General features: G+C 44.4%; 1 protein-coding gene across 1 annotated transcript in view; it reads right to left on the bottom strand.

Annotated features, from left to right (window-relative positions):
• The window catches only part of NEXN (nexilin F-actin binding protein), a 55,562-nt gene extending 45,318 nt beyond the window's left edge, over positions 1-10,244 (bottom strand). The window contains exon 1 of the mRNA XM_060232057.1: positions 10,045-10,244. The gene's annotated coding sequence lies outside the window, so the exon portion shown is untranslated. The remainder of the gene's footprint in view (positions 1-10,044) is intronic.
• Between the last annotated feature and the right edge of the window lie 12,545 nt (positions 10,245-22,789).

The following is a 22,789-nucleotide window of genomic DNA, read 5'->3' as shown; positions in this document are numbered from 1 at the left end:
ATCTTATCATTTGTAAGAACATCAGCACAATACTGAAGCACCCTAGTGGTCAAACAATAGCAGGTAATGTTAAGATGAAGCCCAAGAGAGCCAGTGGGGGATATTGACTGAAGTGTTGGCATAGGATCTGGGAGACCCAGGTTCAAATCCCCCTCTGCTGTGAAGCTTGCCAGCTGACCTTGACCCAGTCACATATGATAGTTAAATGAAGGACAGAAGAGCAATGTACACTGCCCTGAGTTCAATAGGATAATAATGTAATGCATATAAGAGAGAGCGTCTTGCAACAGTTTGCCTGCACATTGTGAAGAGGCATGGAGCAGAAACATGGGAAAGAAAAAATAGAAGTATTTTTGTTTCAACACAAGTGAGGACAAGCGCATTTGGCAAATGATACTGCCTAGAAGCCTGGCAGCATGTACAGATCTAACAAGACAGGAACTGCAAGCTTTCAAGAAGACAGGAATATTTTCCTAATTAGGAACCCTGCCCTTTCTTCTGCTTTTTCCCCTCCACCCTGAAATACCACTTAATTTGTAATCTGGACTGAAGTTCTGTCATCTGCCTTTTAAAATTCTTAATTTTGTTAATGTTTAGGTAAACTGTGCTAGGAACTCATTTGGAATCTCTGCTATTGTAAGTAGTCCGCTATATACTAAATATATTATTTTCTTGCCAAATCAAAAAGCTTTTCTGGCTCTTGGGGGAGGGTTACATTTCAAAATATGGTATATTTGTCAAACATAATTCTCTCAGAAAGCAAAGTCTTTGAAAATATAAGAGATGTTGCATGACAAAAGCAGTTCCAATTTAATTCATATAGGAAATTCTAGAACCAGAGTAAGCAAATAAGTGGTGTAATCTATTTCCAGATTAAGCCATATATTTGTTTATATATTTATAAACATGAAAGCATGTACACAGGTAGTTTATGCTCCATAAAAATAGTTTTAAATTCCTTATAATCACTAAAGATTACAAAGAAAGGAGATGGGATGAGATCTCAGGTTTCACTACATCATCACATTCCACGGCAGAAGAACAGATTGATTTCACTAGCCTCAGAGAAGATACTGAAAAAGTTCCAACAGTGATCTTAAATAAAGATGCTGCCCAGAATGGTAGTTAAAAAAAAGGACAGCAGACCCGGCCGAATTGGCGAATTACCGTCCGGTGTCTAATTTACCATTTTTAGGTAAAATCATTGAGAGGGCAGTGGCATTGCAGCTACAGAGGTTCCTAGATTACGCTTCCGTTCTTGACCCGTGCCGGTCTGGATTTCGACCGGGCCATGGGACGGAGACAGTGCTGGTCGCCTTGGTGGATGACCTCCAGTGGCACCTGGATCGGGGCGGCGCTGCGGTACTGATGTTATTAGACCTGTTGGCGGCATTTGACACAGTCGACCATCAGTTGCTAAAGCGCCGCCTCGTCGACATAGGGGTTGGGGGGTTGGCCTTGCAATGGCTCTCCTCCTTCCTCTCTGATTGGGGACAAAGGGTGGCTATTGGGGGTGAACGATCCCAGAGGCACACACTTGATTGTGGGGTGCCTCAGGGAGCAGTTCTCTCCCCAATGCTGTTTAACATTTATATGCGCCCCCTTGCCCAGATTGCCTGGAGGTTTGGGCTGGGTTGCCATCAATATGCAGATGACACCCAGCTCTATCTACTAATGGACGGCCGGCCTGGCTCCGCCCCAGGGAACCTAGATCGGGCCTTGCAGGCTGTAGCGACGTGGCTCAGATTGAGTGGGTTGAAGTTGAACCCAGCGAAGACTGAGGTCCTTTGTGTGGGTTGCGGTGCCCTGGGAGGGGAAATAGCTCTCCCAACTTTCGATGGCGCACCATTGAAATCAGCGCGCCAGGTAAAGAGTTTGGGTGTTTTACAGGAGCCTTCATTATCCATGGAGGCCCAGATAGCAGCCACTGCCAAGTCAGCATTCTTCCATCTGAAGCGGGCAAGGCAGTTGGCCCCCTTCCTGGAACGCCACGACCTCGCAACAGTGATCCATGCAACGGTCACCTCAAGATTGGACTACTGTAATGCCCTCTACTTGGGGCTACCTCTGTGCCGGACCCGGAAGCTGCAGCCAGGCTATTATTGGGGCTCTCGAAGTGGGAGCACATACGGCCAGGGCTGCGCGGACTGCACTGGCTGCCAATTACCTACCGAGTCCAGTACAAAGTGTTGGTTATTACCTTTAAAGCCCTATATGGCCGAGGACCAGCCTACCTAAGGCACCGTCTCTCCCCATATGAACCCCAGAGGGCACTGAGGTCAACGGGCAAAAATAAAATGACGATCCCTGGGCCGAGAGAGGTCAAACTCCAAAACACCAGAGCACGGGCCTTTTCAGTTGCGGCACCTGCACTGTGGAACCAGCTTCCGGAGGAAGTGCGGGCCCTGCGGAACCTCGACCAGTTCAGCAGGGCCTGCAAGACCGCCCTTTTTAGACAAGCTTATAATGATACCGACCGCTGAGTTGCTAGGAACAAAGAACCGCCATCTTTAATATTACCTTAACTGGCAGAACCAGCACCAGAACAGTTTTATTGCTGCCAGATATATATATAACTAAATTATGTATTTTAACTTAACTAACTGGTTTTTATATGTTTAATTTTAATTGTTAAATTTAATGTTTTATCATTTATGTTAATGTATGAATTGTTGTGAGCCGCCCTGAGCTGCCTCGGCGGGGAGGGCGGGGTAGAAATAAATTTTATTATTATTATTATTATTATTATTATTAGTTGTAAAATACCACTTCATTGTAAAACACAAAGCTAAAAGAGCAAAAAACCCACAAAACTCTAAAATTTATGAAAGTTGTCAATATTATCCCATCGTATTTATTTAATTCATTCATTCATTTATACCTCGCCTTTCTTCCCAGTGGGGATCTAAGGCAGATTATCTCCTTCTCTCTCTCATGTTATCTTCACAACAACCCTGTGAGGTAGGTTATGCTGAGAAAGTGTGACAAGCTCACCCAATGAGCTTCAATGGCATGAGTGGGGATTCAAACCTGGGTCTCTCAGATACTACTCCAACGCTCTTAACTGCTACCCCATATTGGCTCCTGAATATTTTGAATATTACACATCAATAAAAATTCCAAGGCCACTGATTTAAAAATTTAACTGATTGATTCAGTATTAAAAGGTTCCAAAGTAGAATTCCCACCAATGTTGCTTTTCTTTGGTTATTTCCAGTCATTCATTAATTTCCTATGGTTAAATATGCATTAGGGTATCAGTAGCAATTCTTCTATCTTATAGTTTAAAACAGGGGTGTTGAACTCATTTGAGGGCTGGATGTGACCTGAATGAGACCTTGTCAGACCGAACCATGTTGGGCCAGGCCATACATGTACCTATTTAAGATTAGATAGCAGAGATATAAACTTTATAAAGGACATAGACAAACATAATTAAAGATTAAAAAAAACAAACCTTAAAACATGCTTAAAACATTAGCACTCATTGGCCTTAAAGGTGCTGTCTTTGTATTTCTCTCATGGAGTCCAGAGAACTGGGCAAAGAAAGCTCTGTCTCTTTCCTGCCTTCCCCAGGGGACCAGGAGGGGTAGGAGCCTCAACCAATAGAAGGAAGAGAGTCAGTAGCTCTGCTGTGCGATTGAGAGAGCCGGCAACGCAAGCTCTTCCTTCCCTACCCTTCATCCCCAAGGGAGGAGCCTTAGCCAATGGAGAAAATAGAGATTTTGCTCTGTAGCTCCTGTGTGATTGAACAAGCCTTGCAAAACAAGCTATTACACAGAAGGAAACAAGAGAGAGAGAGAAGGAAGTAGATGATAGCCAGTTGCTCAGAAGCCTGATAGGAGCCCTCCGGGAACCTAATTCAGCCCCCAGGCCAGATGTTTGACACTCCTGGTTTAAAAGTACCACCTGAGCTGTAACTGAAAAGAAGTAATATAATTACTTAGCTAGGACATTGAGTTTCCATAATAAGGCCATGAGCAAATCTTGAATGCATCTGGAAGGAGATGATATGAATAAGTGGTTCTGTGATGATGCCGGTTACAATTTCCATTAAGATTTCCAGAAAAGTACTAATAATTTCAGAACATAACAGTAACACAATTCAGAAGCCACATCATTTTATGTAGTGATTCACCCAAAGGACTGCTTGTCAAAAATGGGAAACTCTTTTTCAAGGGGGAGGGGCTTCGGTGTTCCAGTTGTTATATTCAATCTATAAAAGGTCCAGTCCCGTTTCTTATAACCTGAAACAGTTGGAATGTGGCATTGCCATCCATGTACATTTCAGAGGGCATTTCACTTCACCTACAATTATGGCCCTCATCACTTGCAAGTGATCTGCCTCATCACTATTGTATGCAGGCCTCAGATTCAGTAGGAGCTCACAGGAGCACAGCTCCTGAACCTTTCTGAGAGTTCCGCTTCCTCCTTCTAAGAGTTCCACCTCCTTGTCCATTGAATAGTATGTGCGGCTGCATAACAATCCCTGGATGAGCTCCACCACCTATTTTTCTACAAAATGACCCGATTGTATGTATTCATCCCATTAGTGCAAGCAAGAGGAAATATGGAGATTCAGCTTGCTTCCATGGGTGGACAGAGCTGCATCAAAAACAGCTTTTTTCCTCATTCCATCCTCACTGCTTCTTTAGAGCACTACAGTGCAATCCTAAGAGCACTTTCCTGGGATTAAGTCCCATTGAATGGACTTTAGGAGAATTCAGAGTAGACGCACCTGTTTAGGATTGCTCTGTCACCTTGTACCACTTCCATACAGCCTTTCAGCAATCTTTCCAAAAGTTATATAGAGCTGAATCTTAAAATCTTCTTTATATTCCCATGTAAGTGAAACATTTGTGTTTAGGCTGTGGTGGTGGTCCACTCATTACATTTCTAGTAATAAAAAAGTCATATTCCTTGCATGTCCTGGAGAATAGTTGCCAGTTTCCATTTTGCTGTTAACTAACAAGAAGCACATTGTTCAAAAACTTATTCCTCGATATTAACTGGATTTATTTCCCCACATCCATATGTGAAAATGATCACACATTAGGGTTGCCAATCTCCAGGTGGGGGCAGGGGATCCCCCAGTTTGGAGACCCTCCCCCTGCTTCAGGGTCATCAGAAAGTGGTGCGGAGGGGAGGGGAATTTCTGCTGGGAACTCTATTATTCCCTATGGAGACTTATTCCCATAGGAAATAATGGATAATTGATTTGCGGGTGGGGCTGCGTTTTGAGGTAGAGGCACCAAATTTTCAGTATAGCATTCAGTATACTGAAAATAACCCCCAAGTTTCAAAAGAATTGGACCGGGGGTCCAATTCTATGAGCCCCAAAAGAAGGTGCCCCTATCTTTCATTATTTCCTATGGAAGGAAGGCATTTTAAAAGGTGTGTGGTCCCTTTAAATGTGATGGACAGAACTCCCTTTGGTTATGCTTGTCACACCCTTGCTCTTGGCTCCACCCCTCAAGTCTTCTGGCTCCCCTCCCAAAGTCTCCTGGCTCCACCCCCAAAGTCCCCAGATATTTCTTGAATTGGACTTGCCAACCCTATCACACATACACAACACAATCCCACTGCCCTTGATTTCCCACAAAATGTACAACAGAAATACCAGCACAAAAATTACAAAGAAAACATCAAAACTACCTATTATTCAGTTTTATATTCTGCGCTTCCTGCAAGCAAGCTTGGGGCAGATCACAACATAAAAATAAACATGTAAAATCAATATAAATAGCAATCAACCAGTAAAAACAATATAAAATCCTAAGAAACACAACTGGACTCAATTGGTCTTCAACTTTCCAAACAAAGCTACATACAATAATAGATGGTATTTCAGTATTGTCAGCAGTATCGGAGTGTGGTGGGGGTAGCTACAATCTTCCTGTATGCCGGGTTGCCTCAATGAAAGTCTTGGCAGAACAGCTCTGTTTTACAGGCCCTGCAGAATGGCAATAGATCTCGCTGGGCCCTGATCTCTGCCAGGAGCATGTTCCACCAAGTTTGGGCCAGGGACAACCAGAAGATCTTGTTCCACAGAGCGCGAGGCCCTCCAGGGCAAATATGAGGAGAGGCAGTCCCTCAAGTATGTCAGTCTTCAGCTAAGCAAGGCTTTAAAGGTTAATACCAAAACCCTGAAACAGATCCGGTACTCAATCAGTAGCCAGTGCAATTGACAGAACGTGGGCTGAAAATGGGCCCACGCAGGCAATGCCATCAGTAGGCGCACTGCTGTATTCTGCACCAGCTGGAGTTTCTGGCTCAGTCACAAGGGCAAGCCCATGTACAGCAAGTTACAGTAGTGAAGTCTGGAAGTGACCATTGCATGGGTTGCTGTAGCCAAGTCCTGAGGGGAGAGGTAAAGTGCCAGTTGCTTAACCTGCTGAATATGATAAAAGGCAGATTTGGCCACCGCAGTGACCTGGGCCTCCATGAAAAGCAAGGCATCCAGGATAGGGTTGCCAATCCCCAGGAGGGGGCAGGGGATTCCCCGGTTTGGAGGCTCTCCCCCCACTTCAGGGTCATCAGAAAGTGGGGGGGAGGGAAATGTCTGCTGAGCACTCCATAATTCCCTATGAAGATCGATTTCCATAGGGTATAATGGAAAATTGATCTGCGAGTATCTGTGGCTCTGGGGAGACTGTTTTTTGAGATAGATGCACCACATTTTCAGCATGGCATCTTATGCCTCTCCTCAAAGCACCCTCCAAGTTTCAAAAAGATCGGATCAGGGGGTCCAATTCTATGAGTCCCCAAAGAAGGTGCCCCAATCCATTATTTCCAATGGAGGGAATACCATTTAAATGTGATGGCCAGAACTCTCTCTGGAGTTCAATTATGCTTGACACAACCTTGCTCCTGGCTCCACCCCCTCCCCCAAAGTCTCCTGGCTCTACCCCCAAAGACCCCAGATATTTCTTGAACTGGACTTTGCAACCCTAATCCAGGACCACCCCCAGGCTTCTCACCTTCTGGGTAGGCACAAACCATGCAACCTCCAGGGTGAGTAGCTTGATTCCCAATTCAGCTCCCCCACCCGACTCAGGTGCAGGACCTCTGTTTTAGCTGGATTAAGCTTTAACCAGCTCTTCTGCAGCTATCCAGCCATGGTCTCCAAAGACTGGGGCAGAGACCAGGCAGTCACCCATCAACAGGTAGAGCTGGGTGTCATCTGCAAACTGATGGCAAACCAGCCCAAACCCCTGGACCAACTGGGTGAGGTGGCACATGTAGATGTTAAATAACCCTGGAGGGGGAGAATCACCCCCTGTGGAACCCCACATTTAAGTGGAAACCATGGGGAGACTCTTTCACCAAGCACCACCCTGACCATGGAGGAAGGAGGAAAAGCACTGTAAGGCAGACCCCTTAGCCCCTATGATAAACAAATGACAGAAAATAATGGAAGGTATACGGCATTGTATCTATATGAAACATAACCTTTTCATTTTCCATTTCTGTGCCTAATATGAATGAAAAATATTAAGCTGTTCCTTTTCAGCAATGAGTCACAAATGGCAAATCAGCCAATACCTACCATCAAAAAACTGCAAGGACTGGATTCTGAGGATGCCAGCAGCTGGGAGAAGTTGCTGGGTATAAGTTATCCCAAGATGCTAAAGAACAATGAAGCTTCCAAATCAAAAAGAAAGAAAGGTACTCATTGTTCACTTTTCTAAAATGTTTGAGACATCACTATGTACTTTGTCATGAAAAGTCCTATAAAATTAAATTCCAAAGAGACTCATATGAAAGGTTTTTTATAGTTCAACAGAACGTTTTAATTTTTTTTTTCTCTGAAATGACCAAGGCCATATGAAACTATTTTTGCAACAACCTCCAAGTTTCAAAAGCCATTCGTTATGAGGCTTAGGGAGGGGCCATCTGAATAACAAGTATAAAGCCCCCTTGGGTTTTTAGGGGGTGTAGCTTCACAGCTCTTTAGATCACAGGTTCAGCCTTTTCTTTCTCTGTCCTTCATGCCTTCTTCTTAATAGCAACATTCTCATTTATTATTTTAATAGCAGATACTGATTTCTAAGAATGCTGATTTCTAAGACCTTCAGAAATACTTTTTACTGCTAATAAATCACCAGTTGTATATGTGTGTATATGCATTCAGTCACACACACAGTTCTGACTGAATTGGCACATTTTAAAAAGCAGAATTTTAGAAAAGGCATTTTTGTTTGAAATGCACAATTTAATGATTCTTTAAGTCAACATGTAATGCTTTGTATACCTGTAGTCCCTTAGAATGTTCAAAGTGCTTCCAATGTATTATTCCAATAAGGTAGTAACACTGTTATCAATATTGCTGCTCCTGTTTTGCAGATGGAGCCTAAAGCATAGAGCCTTAACTCTAGAAGTTTGACCAGTGAATTAATTGCAGCTGTGAAATTTGAATATCTCCCATTCACAGAACAGACACTATACTCACCAACTTTGAGACTATTTAGTTAGTAAGCCTTGTCCCCATCTTTGTCCCACATGTCCCTATTTTCAATATATTATTGCAAATGTGTTGACTCAATATATCCTTTGCTTTTCATAGCAAAGTTGTTGGTAAAACGTTTTTAAAAAAAATAAAATTATTTGAAATTGGTGGGTTGAAAGTGAATAATGTGTAACAAAATCTTTTAAATGTAAAATCAGAATATTCCTTCAAAAAGCTGCTTACATATTTTTACATAGATGGTTCACTTAACAGAGGCATATTTTTATAAGAGGATTTCAATTTTCTACATCTGGGCCAATTGTACATCATGAAATATTAGCAATATCATGTTCATTGATCTACTTTCTGCTTCTTAAATGTAATTACATTGTTTTTTCCCCCCTCTTTGCATACTACAGTATCCATTAAACTACTCAGTGGAAGTAGCCAAACACTTGAACTGAAGAACAAAGTTAAATAAATGACAGTAATCAATAGCATTAAAAACCCCCATTTAATAAGGGTTAAGTAAGCTGCAGCAACTACCACCAAGAGAAGCAAATTACGAAAGCAAGCAAGGTTTGCTGAGCTGGGTTTAGAGATCACCCACCCACTCATCTGGCAACAAAATTACAATCACTACCTTGGTTCTAATTTTAGCTCAGCATCTTATTCCGTAGTTGACATCTCCTTAGCCACTTGATGAGTGCGACACCTTTGAGTAAAAGGTTTCCTTTACACTGACCTCTGGGAACCACAAAGAAATCTGCATAATCAAAGCTGTTCCTTCTAGGACTTAGTTCAGCTCCTTTGCCTCTTGCCCTGGCTTGGTCTAGGAGTGTGTATTCAATTTTAATTACATGAAAATGCACTAGAAAAGGAAGACACGCTGGGGTTGAGTTAGGAGGCATCTTTTAGCAGTGTTATGGGTATGGAATGTTTTAATCTGTTCAGAACAAGACGATCCTCCTTTAAAAGGTCATAGACCCTTCAAGATGTCATATAAGAACTGCTTCCTCACTGTTGGTGTGGTATTTCACAATAGTTTGGCTTTGCCCTCCCCCCCCTCCACCGCCTGCAATCCAAAAGAGCTGGCAGTTCACTGAAATCTCTAGAACTGTCTTCTAGAGGGGCACGGAGGGGGTCCCTAGTCTGCTGGCTGCTCTTGGGACGGTAGGAGAGCTTATGAAGGTCGTGACGAGAGAAGAGAGTGGGGGGGGGGTGGGGGGGTAGGAGAGAGACGACAGACAGAACGTCGGCCGCCTGCGAGAAGACTCTGAGCAGACTGCGCTTTCTTGCCGGGGGGGGGGGGACCCTCCAGAAATCTGGAGTGAGAGCACTTCAGATCCTTCCCCCTCCCCTACATGATAGGGTTAAGAGATCAGTGTGTCATATGGACCCCCCTAATAAGTGACAGTGGTGGAGAGGAAAGACTGCTAAGGAACAAGACCGCGAAGACGACTTCGGTGCAAGGGCAGCTTCGATACTTTGCTCCCTCGCCTCGCTGAGCGCCAAATACTGGCCTCAGCCCGACCTTTGTGCCAGAAAAAACCGCCCTCCCTCCGCCAGCCCCCTCAAAAGACAGCTTTTCCTACCTGAGAGCCCCCGTTCACTCCGCTGCTCGCGTCCAGTTAATCCCAAAGGCTGGGTGGGCGTGAGAGAAGCTGGAGAGCGTCGCTGCTACTGCCGTGGCTGAGGCTTCAGCGCTGGGCTCTGCAAGTTTCCATAAAAGTCCCGGTGCGCAGCCCGCGCCTGCATTCCAGACGAGCCCCGGCCCGGCTGCAGCTGTCCTGACACACACAAGGCGGGCGGCCGCCCCCTCCTCTCTTTCCCCCACTCAGCGTGCTCCCTGCGCCACATGGGGCCTTCACTGGCCCAGCCGGGTTATTTTGGGCTGGAAGTACCGTTAGGTTATTAATATCCAGCGGCTAAGGAGACTAGAATGCTGCGGGTCCGGGAAGGCCCTTGGTCAAGATGCAATTGAAAAGGCAGGTTTTCTATCCCTCTCGTCAAGGAAAGAGCTTGCTTAACCCCGAGCAAATGCAGAGCGCGCTTCCTTCCGTGGATTTAAAAAAAAAATCCTACATTGTAAATGCCCTTCATTTCACCCTTAACAACAACTTCGAGAGGTAGACTAGACTGAGAGAGCCAGTGAGATTCATGGCGGGGGGGGGGGGGAAGAGGGTTGAACTGGTACAGTCTTGGTCCAACCCTTTAGCCACGGTAGGAAGATGTGCTAAAGGGATGGCTTTAGTTAGAGATGGTATTTCCAGTCAAGGTTGCCCTTTGACATCTCTATAAACAGAGCACTAAGGGAAGCATTTAGATTTCATTATCATCTTGTTCATTATGTTCTCGAAGTACTGTCAGACCAAGATGGACCACTAGTTGGCCTGCTACTATGTGAAAGCCTAATTTGTTATCTGTTGCCCAAATAAGTGCATAATTACATTTCAAATACATGCAGCGAAGTTCACACCATTAGTTACATCTTACTTCCAATACTATAGCCTCAATAAGTTTGATCCACACCATTCTGCTAATTGTTATTTTTAAAATACTTACTTTTTTACAAAGCGTTCCTTCTTTTTGTCCACACAGACAAAAGGCTCTGACCCAGTTGATCGACAGTTCAAGTTTTGCTTCAGGCTGTTAGAAGAACTGTTTTGAGACTGAGACTTTGATGGCTTTTTTATAGCTGTAAACTCACCAGGAGCAACAAACTAATTATAGTAACTTAGCAGATAATTGTGGTAGCCTGGAGTCCACTCAGCACCTGATCTAGAAAACCACCAGTATGTTCAGTACTTCAGGAATACCCCAACACAGACATTTCCATACCATTAACTACTTTTCTGTTAAGGTTAGGCTAATGTTTGCACATTCAAGGCCAGTTACTTCAGCCACAAATCACTTCACAGAGCAGCAGGAAATAATTTAATTATTCTTTCTGCCTGGGCAGAGATTGGGGACTGTCTGTTTTCATTCTGTTTCGCTATGGGCTTACTAACCAGCTGTTAGTATGTTGCTTCTTACCAGAGATACCAGGAATAGCTAAGGTTATTTATAATCCACCTTTAAAACTTGGGGACCCTATTTAGGTGGAAAGGTACTATAGAAATGTTTTAAACAAATACATTTTAAATAAATGAATTTGAGTCCTCAAAGTTGCCTTTTCCCATTAAATTAAATGCATCTCTAGTGAAAGTAGAATGATAATTGGAAAAATAATCCCAGTATGTCAAAGAAATCCCTAATTTAAAATGCATAATTTAAGGTTTCCTATGCTCATTTATCTCTATGCACAGTGGAGGGATGGTCTTTCCTGGCTGGAAATTCAACACTATGATGATTATTAGACTACCCTGTTCACTCTTACTCAGGGTTGGCCCTAGAGCATGTGGTGCCCCAGGCAGACTCACTGCCCACCACCCCGAGCCCCCGGGGGCCCTAGGTAAGTGTGCACACACACCCCAGGCTGAGCTGCCCCCTCCTTCCCCCTCTCTTCCCTTTTTTCTGCGGTGCTGCAATGCAGCTCTATGCACTGTGCTCTGTGGCCCCTCTGATGTGCTCAAAGGAGTGCCGCTATCCTTGGCCCTACCCGCTTCAATGCGGGCATCTCAACATTCTCTCTTAAGAGAGCGCTGGACAAAGCTTTGCTCCCCCTCCTTTCCAGAACTGGAAGTGAGGCGGGGCAAAGCCTCGTCCAGCACTCTCTTTAGAGAGAATGCTGAGGTGCCTGTGTCAAAGCAGGTAGGGCCGAGACTAGTGGTGCTCCTCTAAGTGCACCCTTGGGCCGGGGGTGCGGAAGGTGGCCCACCATCAGCTGGTGGACAAACGGCAACTGCGGTGGCGGGAGGAGGAAAATTAGGCATTTGCCTTGGGTACTGGGGGGGGAGCCCAATTCAGCACCCCCCTCCTGCCTAATTTGCCTAGTGGGCAAGCCGGCCCTGCTTACAATTCAGATCCATCAAAAAGTGTGAATAGGAACAAACCATTGTTATGGATATGATTATAGTGAAGTGAGAGCTCCCACTTTATTTTTTTAACTACTTGAACCAATCTTTTCTTTTCATCGGCCCTAACATCCTCCAGTTCCTCATTCTCTTTTGCTATCACTTCTCCATTTCTTTTTCTTCCTACCCAGTGTTACTGGTAAAATGGTTGGAAATTCTCTCTCCCCACTTATTTTACACCCTTTTATTTAGGCCAGTTTTTTCTTCTTCCTCCTATATTTAGCGCCTTTTCTTGCTCCTGCCTCTGTACCATCTAAATATGTTCTGATAGACTATATGATTACTGAACCATTCGAGATAATTTCAGAAGAAAATCAGCTTGCATTTAATAGATTACAGCAAAGTTTTTGACTGTGTGGATCATGAAATGCTATGGTTGGTTTTAAAATAAACGAGTGTGCCACATCATCTGTTTGTTTTGATGTGCAACCTGTACTCTGGACAAGAGGCTATTGTTGGAACACAATATTAAAAAACAATTGTTAAAAATATCAGACGAGGATGTATTTTATCTCCCTGTCTTTTCAATCTGTATATAGAACATAAGTAAAACTGAATTAGATTAGGTCGGTGGAGTGAACATTGGTGGAACAAAATTAACAATATGAGATATGAAGACACCACATTACTAGCAGAAAACAGTGAAGACTTGAAACAACAACTGATGAAGGTTAAAGCAGAAAGTGCCAAAGCAAGTTATAGCTGAACATTTAGACAAAAGGAATGATTACAAGGATAGCATTCTAAGTCTCTCAGCTAACATTGTTATAAACAACTTATAGTCAGTATTCAACAAGGAAATTGGTCTGTAATTACTTGGAGATGTCTAGTCTTGTCCAGTTTGGTGCCAGTTTGTCCAGTTTGGTGTAATGGTTTAGTGTGCGGACTCTTAACTGGGAGAACTGAGTTTGATTCCCCAATCCTCCACTTACAGCTGCTGGATTTGCCCTTGGGTTAGCCATAGCTATCACAGGAATTGTCCTTGAAAGGGCAGCTGCTGTGAGAGCCCTCTCAGCCCCACCCACCTCACAGGGTGTCTGTTGTGGGGGGAGAAGATATAGGCGATTGTAAGCTGCTCTGAGTCTGATTCAGAGAGAAGGGTGGGGTATAAATCTGCAGCCTTCCTCCTCCTCTAGGTATCAATGCTGAGAGCCAGTTTGGTGTAGTGGTAAAGAGCAGTGGACTCTAAGCTGAAGAACTGAGTTTGTTTCCCCGCTCCTCCATATAAAGGGCGATCTCAGAACACTCTCAGCCCCACCTGACTCACAGCGGATCTGTTGTGGGAAGAGGAAAGGAAGATGATTGTAAGCCACTCTCCTTCGGGTACTGAAGGGTGGGGTATAAAACCAATTCTTCTCCTCCTCCTCTTCCTTCTGTATCTGGCTTCCCTCCTTCTTGTAAAATAGAATTCATTGCCTTTTGTAAAGGTTTTAAAAATCCATCCTCAAAACATTTGCAATAACTACCTGAAGGCCAACTGGCACTGGAGTCTTAGCCGGTTTAATTTTTTTAAATGACTTTCACCATTTCTCTTATTGTAAGGTCCATTCATAATCTGTCATTGTTGGTCTGTGACCATATAGTCATCTATTTTTTTCCAATATATTCATCTATTTTCCCTCTATTTTTAATATATTCATTTTTTCCCCCAATAAAATATCATGACTGTCTGAATAATACTGAATGAAGCTTTTTGTATGCCCCAGTATCCGTTAACACATTTCTTTCTTGTATTTTCAGTGTCATTTTCTTGTCTCTTTTAATAATTTTTATGCCAGCCATTTTCCTAGTTTGTTTGCAAATTCAAAATTTCTGTTTCATATAATTCAATAATTGTTTCATATGATTCAATTTCTTTTATCAATAACATAGATAATTGTTTTAGTAGTGTTTTAATTTGTTGACACACAAGGTCATTCCCTGGATATTTCCTTAACTCTTCTTTTCTTTTTATCTCATCCAAAATCTTTTGGGCTTTTTCTTGCTTCTTTCTCTTAAGCTTGGTGTTCTATTGTATCAAATGACCTCTAATAAAAGCTTTACTTGCATCCCAGACCACTCTCATGTCTGTACATTTATTTATATTAGTTCCAAATATTTATTTCAATTTCTTTTTACAGTCTTTAACAATTGATTCATTCTGTAACAAAACATCATCCAGTCTTCATCTAAAAGTTTTGGGATCCCCTTTATAGACCATAGTCACCGAGTTATGATCTGAAAATGCTTTTGGTAAAATCTCTACATTTGTAATCCATATTTTAATTTAAAAAGCTTTTTAAAAAGTTTTAAAAATTTAACTGATGCCCATGGCACCCAACAGAGACTTGTCTTTGTTCCCATCTTGGTTCTGCTGTTTTATTGGAATACCCAGCTGCATGTCCTCAAAATTTGATTTGAATCTTTGTTGTTTTTTGAATTGAATTCCGTTTGAATCTTTGTTGCTTAAAAGTAAAAACCACTGCTCCAGAGTATTCCATTGATATACAGTCTTTTTCTTAGTTTTCAGTCTTTTACATAGAATTCTAAGTAGAATGTCTTTCAGTACAATTACATCTGTTCTGTATCATCAATTTTTTCTCAGTAAAATTGTTGTTGAAGCACTTGGTCTCTTGTCAACTTTCTTACAAACTGAACTGGGGTTGACTTGCCCCAGACTCGCCATATGGGTGCACAGCATATTGGTGGTGTCCTGGAAAGGCTTGGGGAGATGTTCCAGTCATTGAGACTGATGCTGAACTCCTCTTCTCCATGCAGGATGGTCATGAGGATGAAATCCCATGTGGTGCTCTTGGGACATTTCTTGTTTTAGCATTAATCATGTAGACTTTGTCAATTTCTATTTCCATATCCTCTTGTTCCTTCTTTAAAAATATTGCTAGAAGTGAAACCATCCTCTCTCTGGTGTCTTCACCCGCTTCCTTTGGAATATCTCTCAGCCTCAGAGAATATACTTTCTCTTTCAGTTCCATTAGGATTAAATTGTCTAGATGCTTCTCCACTTTGTCCATCACTTCTGCTTTATTTTCTACAATGACAACCTTGTCATTAATTTGCTTGACTTCTTCAGACACTAGCTCTAGGGATCCTTCTACCTTTTAAACATCTTCTTTCATTGCTTCTCTTAATTTCCCTAGTCTCTCCATCTTTTTCTCAAAAGCCTCAATTTTGTTTTGAAGATTTTCTGTTTTATTTTCCATTCTGTTTACCATTAGTTCAAACAGTTTCTGATGCAACAGGTTGGTCTGTTGAACTTTTTATATCAGAATTTTTTCTGGGACTCATTATGCAATGGAGTCCATAAGGCAGGGAAATAGAACCAGATAAGCAAAAATCCTAGAAGCTCTGAGATATTTTTAGGGCAAGTGCTTTCACTTTTAAGTCTCAGTTTGTGTCACATCACCATAGCAATGAAGGTCAAACTGAGTTAAAGGCTTATCTACTTTTGAATATAATCATCCAATTACAACATTCCTTTAAAGTAAATTTTAAAAACGCCATGGCAGGATTCTTTTCACAGCTAGGAACTTTACAGCCTTTCCACATTCATCAAAAATAAAGTTTGGGGGGGGGGAGAGAAAATTATGGAAAAGAGTTATCAGTTTAAGCCTTCTTGTTACATCTTAATTCAGCTTTTTGCAAATTGTTGTTAATTCTGTAAATCATCTGAAAATTTCTATAATCAAAAAAAGAGGTTACATCATAGCAAGTCTTGTATCTTTAAGAAAATCTCTTTCTCTGAAGATAATTGTTAAAACACAGATAACCATATCTTGCAGATTTCCCAGGGCCTGTCCAATTTAGCCTAGGTCCATACTGTTGATGTAAATCCATCTAATGTTGGATTGCAGGACAACTGGTCAGTAAATTCCTTGTTATTTGTTTATCTTGTCGGTCAGGCTGGATTAATACCATCAGATATGGTTTTACATATAAATATTAAAAATTAGGAGTGGCTGGTCAGCAAGATTACAAAGATTTAAGGCCTCTTCTTGAAGGTAAATAGACTTCCGAAGGCTTCCAAAGCTCCTTGATGGGTTGGGCTCTATGCTCATGAGTTCAGCCCACAGCCCAAAAATTCTGCTTCTCCCATGACAACTTGACAAACCCTTAAAAGGGCAAGGGCTTTTAAGAGAGAGAGTGCAGAGAGGAGCATAAAAACAAAAGAAGCCAACGAAGCTTACAGATACATGTTGATCAATTAATGGTATCCAGCCCACTCTCCTGGCATTCTTAGCAGCTTAACAACAGATTTCTGAAGTCAGCAGTCTTTAGTTCAGTAAACCTGGCAGCCAAACAGCAGATTCCTGGCTTACCAGCCACAAAAAGTGGTTGTGAAGAAAAGGAAAGCATGATCCCAGGTGGTAGAAGTGTGCTCTAAGAAAAACTTCAACTTCACAGGTCAATTCAGGCAATGGTTGGCCTCTTTCTTCAACTAGTCCTCTTTCCAGGGATGGCATGTCCCAGTAGGCCAGGTAGGCAGTCACTTAGGGTGCCACCTGGCCATAGGAGCAGGCAGTGGGTTCCTCCTCCCCACTGCCCCTGATGCCCCTTCCCCACCACACTTGCTCTTGCCACTATCTGCCTCTCTGCCAGCCTCCTCCATTTACCAAGAGTGCTGTGGGCAGGTGGTGGCAGGGAAGGCTGAGCAGGGGCGACAGGGCGGTAGGTGTACTTGCAGCCTGCCCTCCCTTGCTGCCACCAAGCTCACACTCGCTGCTGCCTGCCTCTCCACCGCCCAGCCTGGCCAGGAGTGCTGCAAGTGGGCAGCAGCAGGGAAGGGGCTAAGTGGAATGGGGGGGGCAGGCATGGGGGGGCCTAGGGCACCAAAAACCCTGGCATCAGCCCTGCTTCTTTCTAGCTGGTTGCCTAAAATAATCCAGCAGGGTCTTATATCTTTTAGGTGATTAAGTTATATATTTCAATCTTGTTTTCTCCAAACGTTATTTCCAGGCATTCCAGGGTCATGGTTGGAGGCAATTGAAAGTGAGTTATTTTCAAAATAGCTTATAGTAACTTACAATGAGCTCCACTTAACTGTGTTTAAAACTTCTCATTTTTATTAGAAAAGCTTATAAAGTTGTAAAACAAAGTTCATAAAATGAAGAAATTGCACTCAATATGTTCATAAATCTTAAGAAGTGCGGATCGTCAGACTTTGTGTCCTTATCAGGACTCCAAGAGCAGTTCTAAGCAAAGTTGTAAATTCTAGGACTCCGTGTAGTTCTTCACTGGGCACCTGCTTGCAAAAATATCTGTTTCTGCAGGAAAACTCCTGAGGAACAACCTATAGGGTATGTGTGGTTAATTTCATTTTTAATGCAGGGAGATTTTGCCAGCAGGAGTCCTCTCCTTGCTGGTAATTAACTGTGTTGTGTCTTCACTTCTATATGAAGGTGTCAGCCTACTATTTGTCATGAGCCCTGACGAGGAGGAGCTGCCAGCCAGTTCCTCAACTGAACAAACAGCAGCTGGTCCATCAATCACTCTCCAGGCACCAGTGTCAGCTGTTGACAATCAATCTCCAAGCTCTCCTCCTCCTATCTCAAGAGTTCGAAGCAGGCTCCGGAAAGAACTTTCAGAGCGAAGACATGAGGCACACTGAGGCTTCAGATTTCTCTGCTCTGAGTTCTAGCAGTCACTGCCACCCAGGGAGCCAGCTGATTGAGACTCCCATATAGCTCCCACCCAAGTCTAGTCTCTGGCTTGCATCCAGCCTCCTTCCTGATTCCTGATCCTTACCTGCTTGATTTCCTTGGCACCCTGACCTTTTGGCTTTTGGACATTGACTTCTGATTCCGGTTTGTGATTCTGCATTGGTGACTTGGCTCCTGCTTGACTTCCTGGACTTTGACCTTGGACTGGCTTTGGACTCCTGCCTGCCTGCACCCTGAGAACGTGACACTATTACATCCCCATTGGAAGTCCCTCCCCCTGGCTGGGCTCTTTAAGACAGAGGTGCTGGCCTCTTCGTCTCCAGCTTTTTCCACCTGCTGTTTCCTCTGGCCATGTTTGCTCATCTATAGCCTCCACAGTCTGCAGACCTCATGCTTCCATTGCAAGAATTTTACTTTCAGAACAGCAATGCTGCCTTTTACCCAGGGGTCACAGTCTATACAGGCTGACTTGTACTCCCCTTTATTGCAGAGAGAATGAAACCTGTGGTGATGCCCACTTGCAATCTCTCTGCTGAGACCCTGACCCATGGGGAGAACAGCTGGCTCCAGTGTAGATCAAATAGTATGAGATAATTATGGAAATATAAATCATGAAGCACAAAATAAACCTACCGTCATGACCAAGTTACCACCCCAAGTCATACATACATAATTATTATTTAATACAAAAAGGCATTAAAATGCCATTTTCCAAAGTTACAAAAATTCATTCAAAGATGAGAATAATCCATTCATAGCCCATGTTCTTCCATTGAGATAGGGATGCCAAACTATATTCTAAACCAACAACATGATGCAGACTGATTTTAAACAGTCTACACACTGATATCAATCCTGGTCAATGGTCTTCCTTCAAATCCCGGCCTTAGTTCTTACCAGTGTAGGCAAAAACGAAGTTCCGGATATACTGTTATGATATACTGTTATGAAACAGGTCACATTTCCCAACAGTTCTCACTGCAGCATCAACTAATGGGCAGCCAGCTTGAAAAGCTTGTTTTGCCCAATATATTATCAAAGTCAGAACACTAAATTGTGACAAAATTGTCAACATAAAGCATCACTGGAAAATATATAAACAACCTATCATTATAATCACACATAAAAACATCAGAGCACCCAGGACAAAAAATCTTGCAACAGTACTCAAGAATACAATATTTGTACAATCAGCTTCCCAAGTTAAGGAACCATTTCAAATTGAAGCATTTTGGCATCCTTGCTCATTAATCCTACTAATAGTCCTTGTCTCTCAGCATGACATACTTAATGTTCTTAATAATGCCTGATGCAACTCTAAAACCATCTTAAAGATGTACTAATTTTCTCTAGGGGTGTTCCAAATAAATTGTATCAAATTTTAAATCTTAAAGTATGATTGCCAGGTAGCCCTTTGAAAAACAGGAATTTTTTTTTTGGCAGGAAATGAAGAACTTGGCAGAGGTCCTCTGGTGAGGCATCAGCACAAAGTCCTGCCTATTTACAGGCCATAATTTCTTGCTCATCCATCCATGAAATCAATTTGATCAGTAGGTCTTTAGCAGTAGGTGTTTAGCATTGTCAAGAGACTGATCTGTCTGTAGTTTGCAGGATCATGACAATCACCTTCCTTATATATAGGAAGTATTACAGAATCCTTCTAAGAAGGAAGAGATTGAATCAGTACACATATTTCATTCTTAGATACTGGTGGCCAGTTAGGTGGAGCTGAGAGATTAGTCTCAGGCCTATCATATTCCTCCAAAATAGCTTTGTATATATTGTGGATATATGAAAAACTAAAAGCCAGCATTTCTTTAGTCCAGTGTTTCCCATTTGCAGGGTCGTGACCCGATACCGGGCCACGGAAGCCTCACTACCGGATCACAAGAAAAGCCAAAGCTAGCCCTCCCCATCCCTGTGTTGTCCAGAGAGGAGCTGGGCTGCCTCTCCTTCCTTCTCTCCCACTCCCAGTGTTTGAGAGAAAAGCTAGCATCCACTGGCACTTTAGACCCATGAAGTGTTCTTCAAGGTATGAGCTTTCATGTGCCTCGCAGTATGTTCTTTTCGGGAGATTTCCCCGGGAGGCCTGGGTGGCAAAGAAGGGTGTGTGTGTGTTTTTCACACGGGAGGGGTGGGGAGTGGGCATTCCAGGGGTGCAGTCACACTCACCATTAAATCCATCTGCAACACGCCTCTATTATAATCCGCACAACCAATTTTCTGATCAGACAACAGCCAGGCTACTGTTCTATCCCATGTGGGTCCCGTCGCTGGTTGATCAAAGTGCTCAACCGGACCTCATTTTTTGAGATGGCATTCCACGCTCACGCAAGCACAGTACCATGGGATCTTCTTCGTGGTCTCTGTGCAGTCCCACACATGGGTCTTGCCGCAGGCAACGGATCCATACCTCGGAGCTCCAATAGCTCGTCTATAACGTCTTTTGGCGCGCTTTCCTCCCGCCCTGGGGAGCGGGCAGCGACCGCGCATGCCTGGAGCGGGGGGAGAGCGCCCATTCCACTCAGTTTCTTTCCTACCGCCGCCCGGACAACACCCTCCTCGCTGCGTTCCTCCTTAGCTCGTCCGTTACCTCATCTCTTATTCCTTCTTTCACTACTTAGTATTTTCCTCTTCTCGCTACCCTCTTCGTCCCAGAAAAACAAAAAAAAAAAAAAAAAACCGCTCCCTGCGCTATTCTCTCCTTTTCCCTTCCCTCCCCTCCCTTGTCCGGGGCGCATGGAAGGGAAAGTTACCTTTAAAAAGTGCACGCGCTGTGGGACCAAAATCCCTTCGTCAGACGGCCACAGCCACTGCCTGTTTTGTTTGGGCGAAGCTCATCGAGTTGACTCCTGCCCTCACTGTGCGAACTTCGGCAAGCAAGCCCGGAAAAACCGTGCAGCCAGGCTCCGGAGTTTCCTTATTGAACTGTCCCTGAGGGCTATGCCCGCCTCGGACCCGCCGCCTCCCCAACAACAATCGGGAGCTTCGGCCTCTGCGGACGTGTCTCTTCCTAAGCAGAAGCACAAGTCCGTTAAAAAATCTTCGAAGCACGCCGATCCAGGCCATAAGGCTTCGAAAAAATCGCGCCATCTCGAATCTTCCGATTCGGCGCCCAAAAAATCTCGCCTTTCTGAATCGGCTGATTCGGCTCCGAGGAAACTACACCACTCGCACTCGGCTCCTAAAGAGCCTCGGGCTCCAGTTTCGACGCCTATGGATACCACGGCCTCGACGCAGCCCGCACTTCCGCTTGAACTGTCGGCTCCTTCTGACGTCATCACCGACATGCCGCAACTGACTCCTCACTCATCTACAGCAGTAGAGGTCATACCGGTCCACTCTCGTTCGCCTTCAGTGCACAGCGTGGTCCCTGCCGACTTCATGCAACCCGACCTGACTACAGATTCGACTCAGGCCTATCTTAAGCCTCCGCTTCGGATCGGATCCTTCCGAGACATCGGGATTTCTCCCCTGTATAGGGATTCGGCCACTCAAGCTTCAAATGAAGGCCGCGCTCGCTCACCTCTTCATCGAGCCCTATCTCGGTCGCCGCCTCGTAGAGGCCGCTCCAGATCGCCACGCAGGCGCCGAGACTCCGACTCTTCGGGCCAGTATCGACAATACTACGCCCTTTCGAGGTACGACCGCCATTTCTCTCGGTCCCCTTCTCCTAAACGTCGGTTCCATCGCCATCCTTCTCGGTCCCCATCCGTGGAGGGTTCCGATTTCTCAACGTACTCTGCTATTCGATACGCGGATTCTCCTAGACCCCGTGATCGACCCCGTGATTCCCTACGACGACTCCGGGATTCCCCACGACACTCCCCGTGCTTCCGCGATGTCGAGCGCTTTCCCGATTCGCCTAGGATCCGTGATCGCTACTATCCGCGACCCCGTGGTCAAGATCGGGCCCGAGAACCTTATCCGATCCGAGAACCTGATTATTCTCGTTACTCCCCCCGACTCCGTGAGCGACTACGGGAATGTATACAGCAATCTCGGGACTCTTACCAGGCAGAAGGTGCTAGACCGCGCACTCCGTTAGCTTCTACCTCGACTGCTCCTCCGGTCCATACCCACACGGACCAACGCGACCAGGTGCTGAAGCCTCAGACCGCCCCTTCGGACCCGATTCCGCCACCGCCCCCTCCTTCCGGTGACGACTCCCGTTCCGACGCCGACTCCGTAGCTTCATCTGACTCCGAGGACCACCCAGACTCGGTAGTCTCGGATTCGGCACCACAGCCCCGACTCTCTCCATCTGATGCCTCCAAGGCCTACCTCCATCTGATTACTGCTATGGCCGAGGCTTTAAACATTACCCTTCCGTCGGACTCACCTAAGGTCTCTGATATCGTACACGACCTTGTACAAACGGACTTTCCACCTGGTTCACTACTCCCTATGCTACCGGTGCACCTCGAAGGCCTCCGTGAGACCTGGGAAAAACCAGCCTCCATTCCCCCTACTTCTAAACGCTTGGACTCGCTTTATAGGGTTCATGCTCCCGAGGCTAAATTTCTTGCTTCCCATCCAGCACCCAATTCCATTATCGTGCACTCAGCCACTAAGGCTAAGCCCTCCAGACATCCAACACCTCCAGACCGAGAGGGCAGGAAGCTGGACACCCTAGCCAGAAAAATGTTCAACCTTGCCTCAACAAA

The sequence above is a fragment of the Heteronotia binoei genome, chromosome 2 (genome assembly GCF_032191835.1).
Source record: "Heteronotia binoei isolate CCM8104 ecotype False Entrance Well chromosome 2, APGP_CSIRO_Hbin_v1, whole genome shotgun sequence".
NCBI classification, from domain to species: domain Eukaryota; kingdom Metazoa; phylum Chordata; class Lepidosauria; order Squamata; family Gekkonidae; genus Heteronotia; species Heteronotia binoei.
The sequence above is the reverse complement of the archived record's forward strand: the minus strand, read 5'-3'. Positions and strand labels throughout refer to the sequence as shown.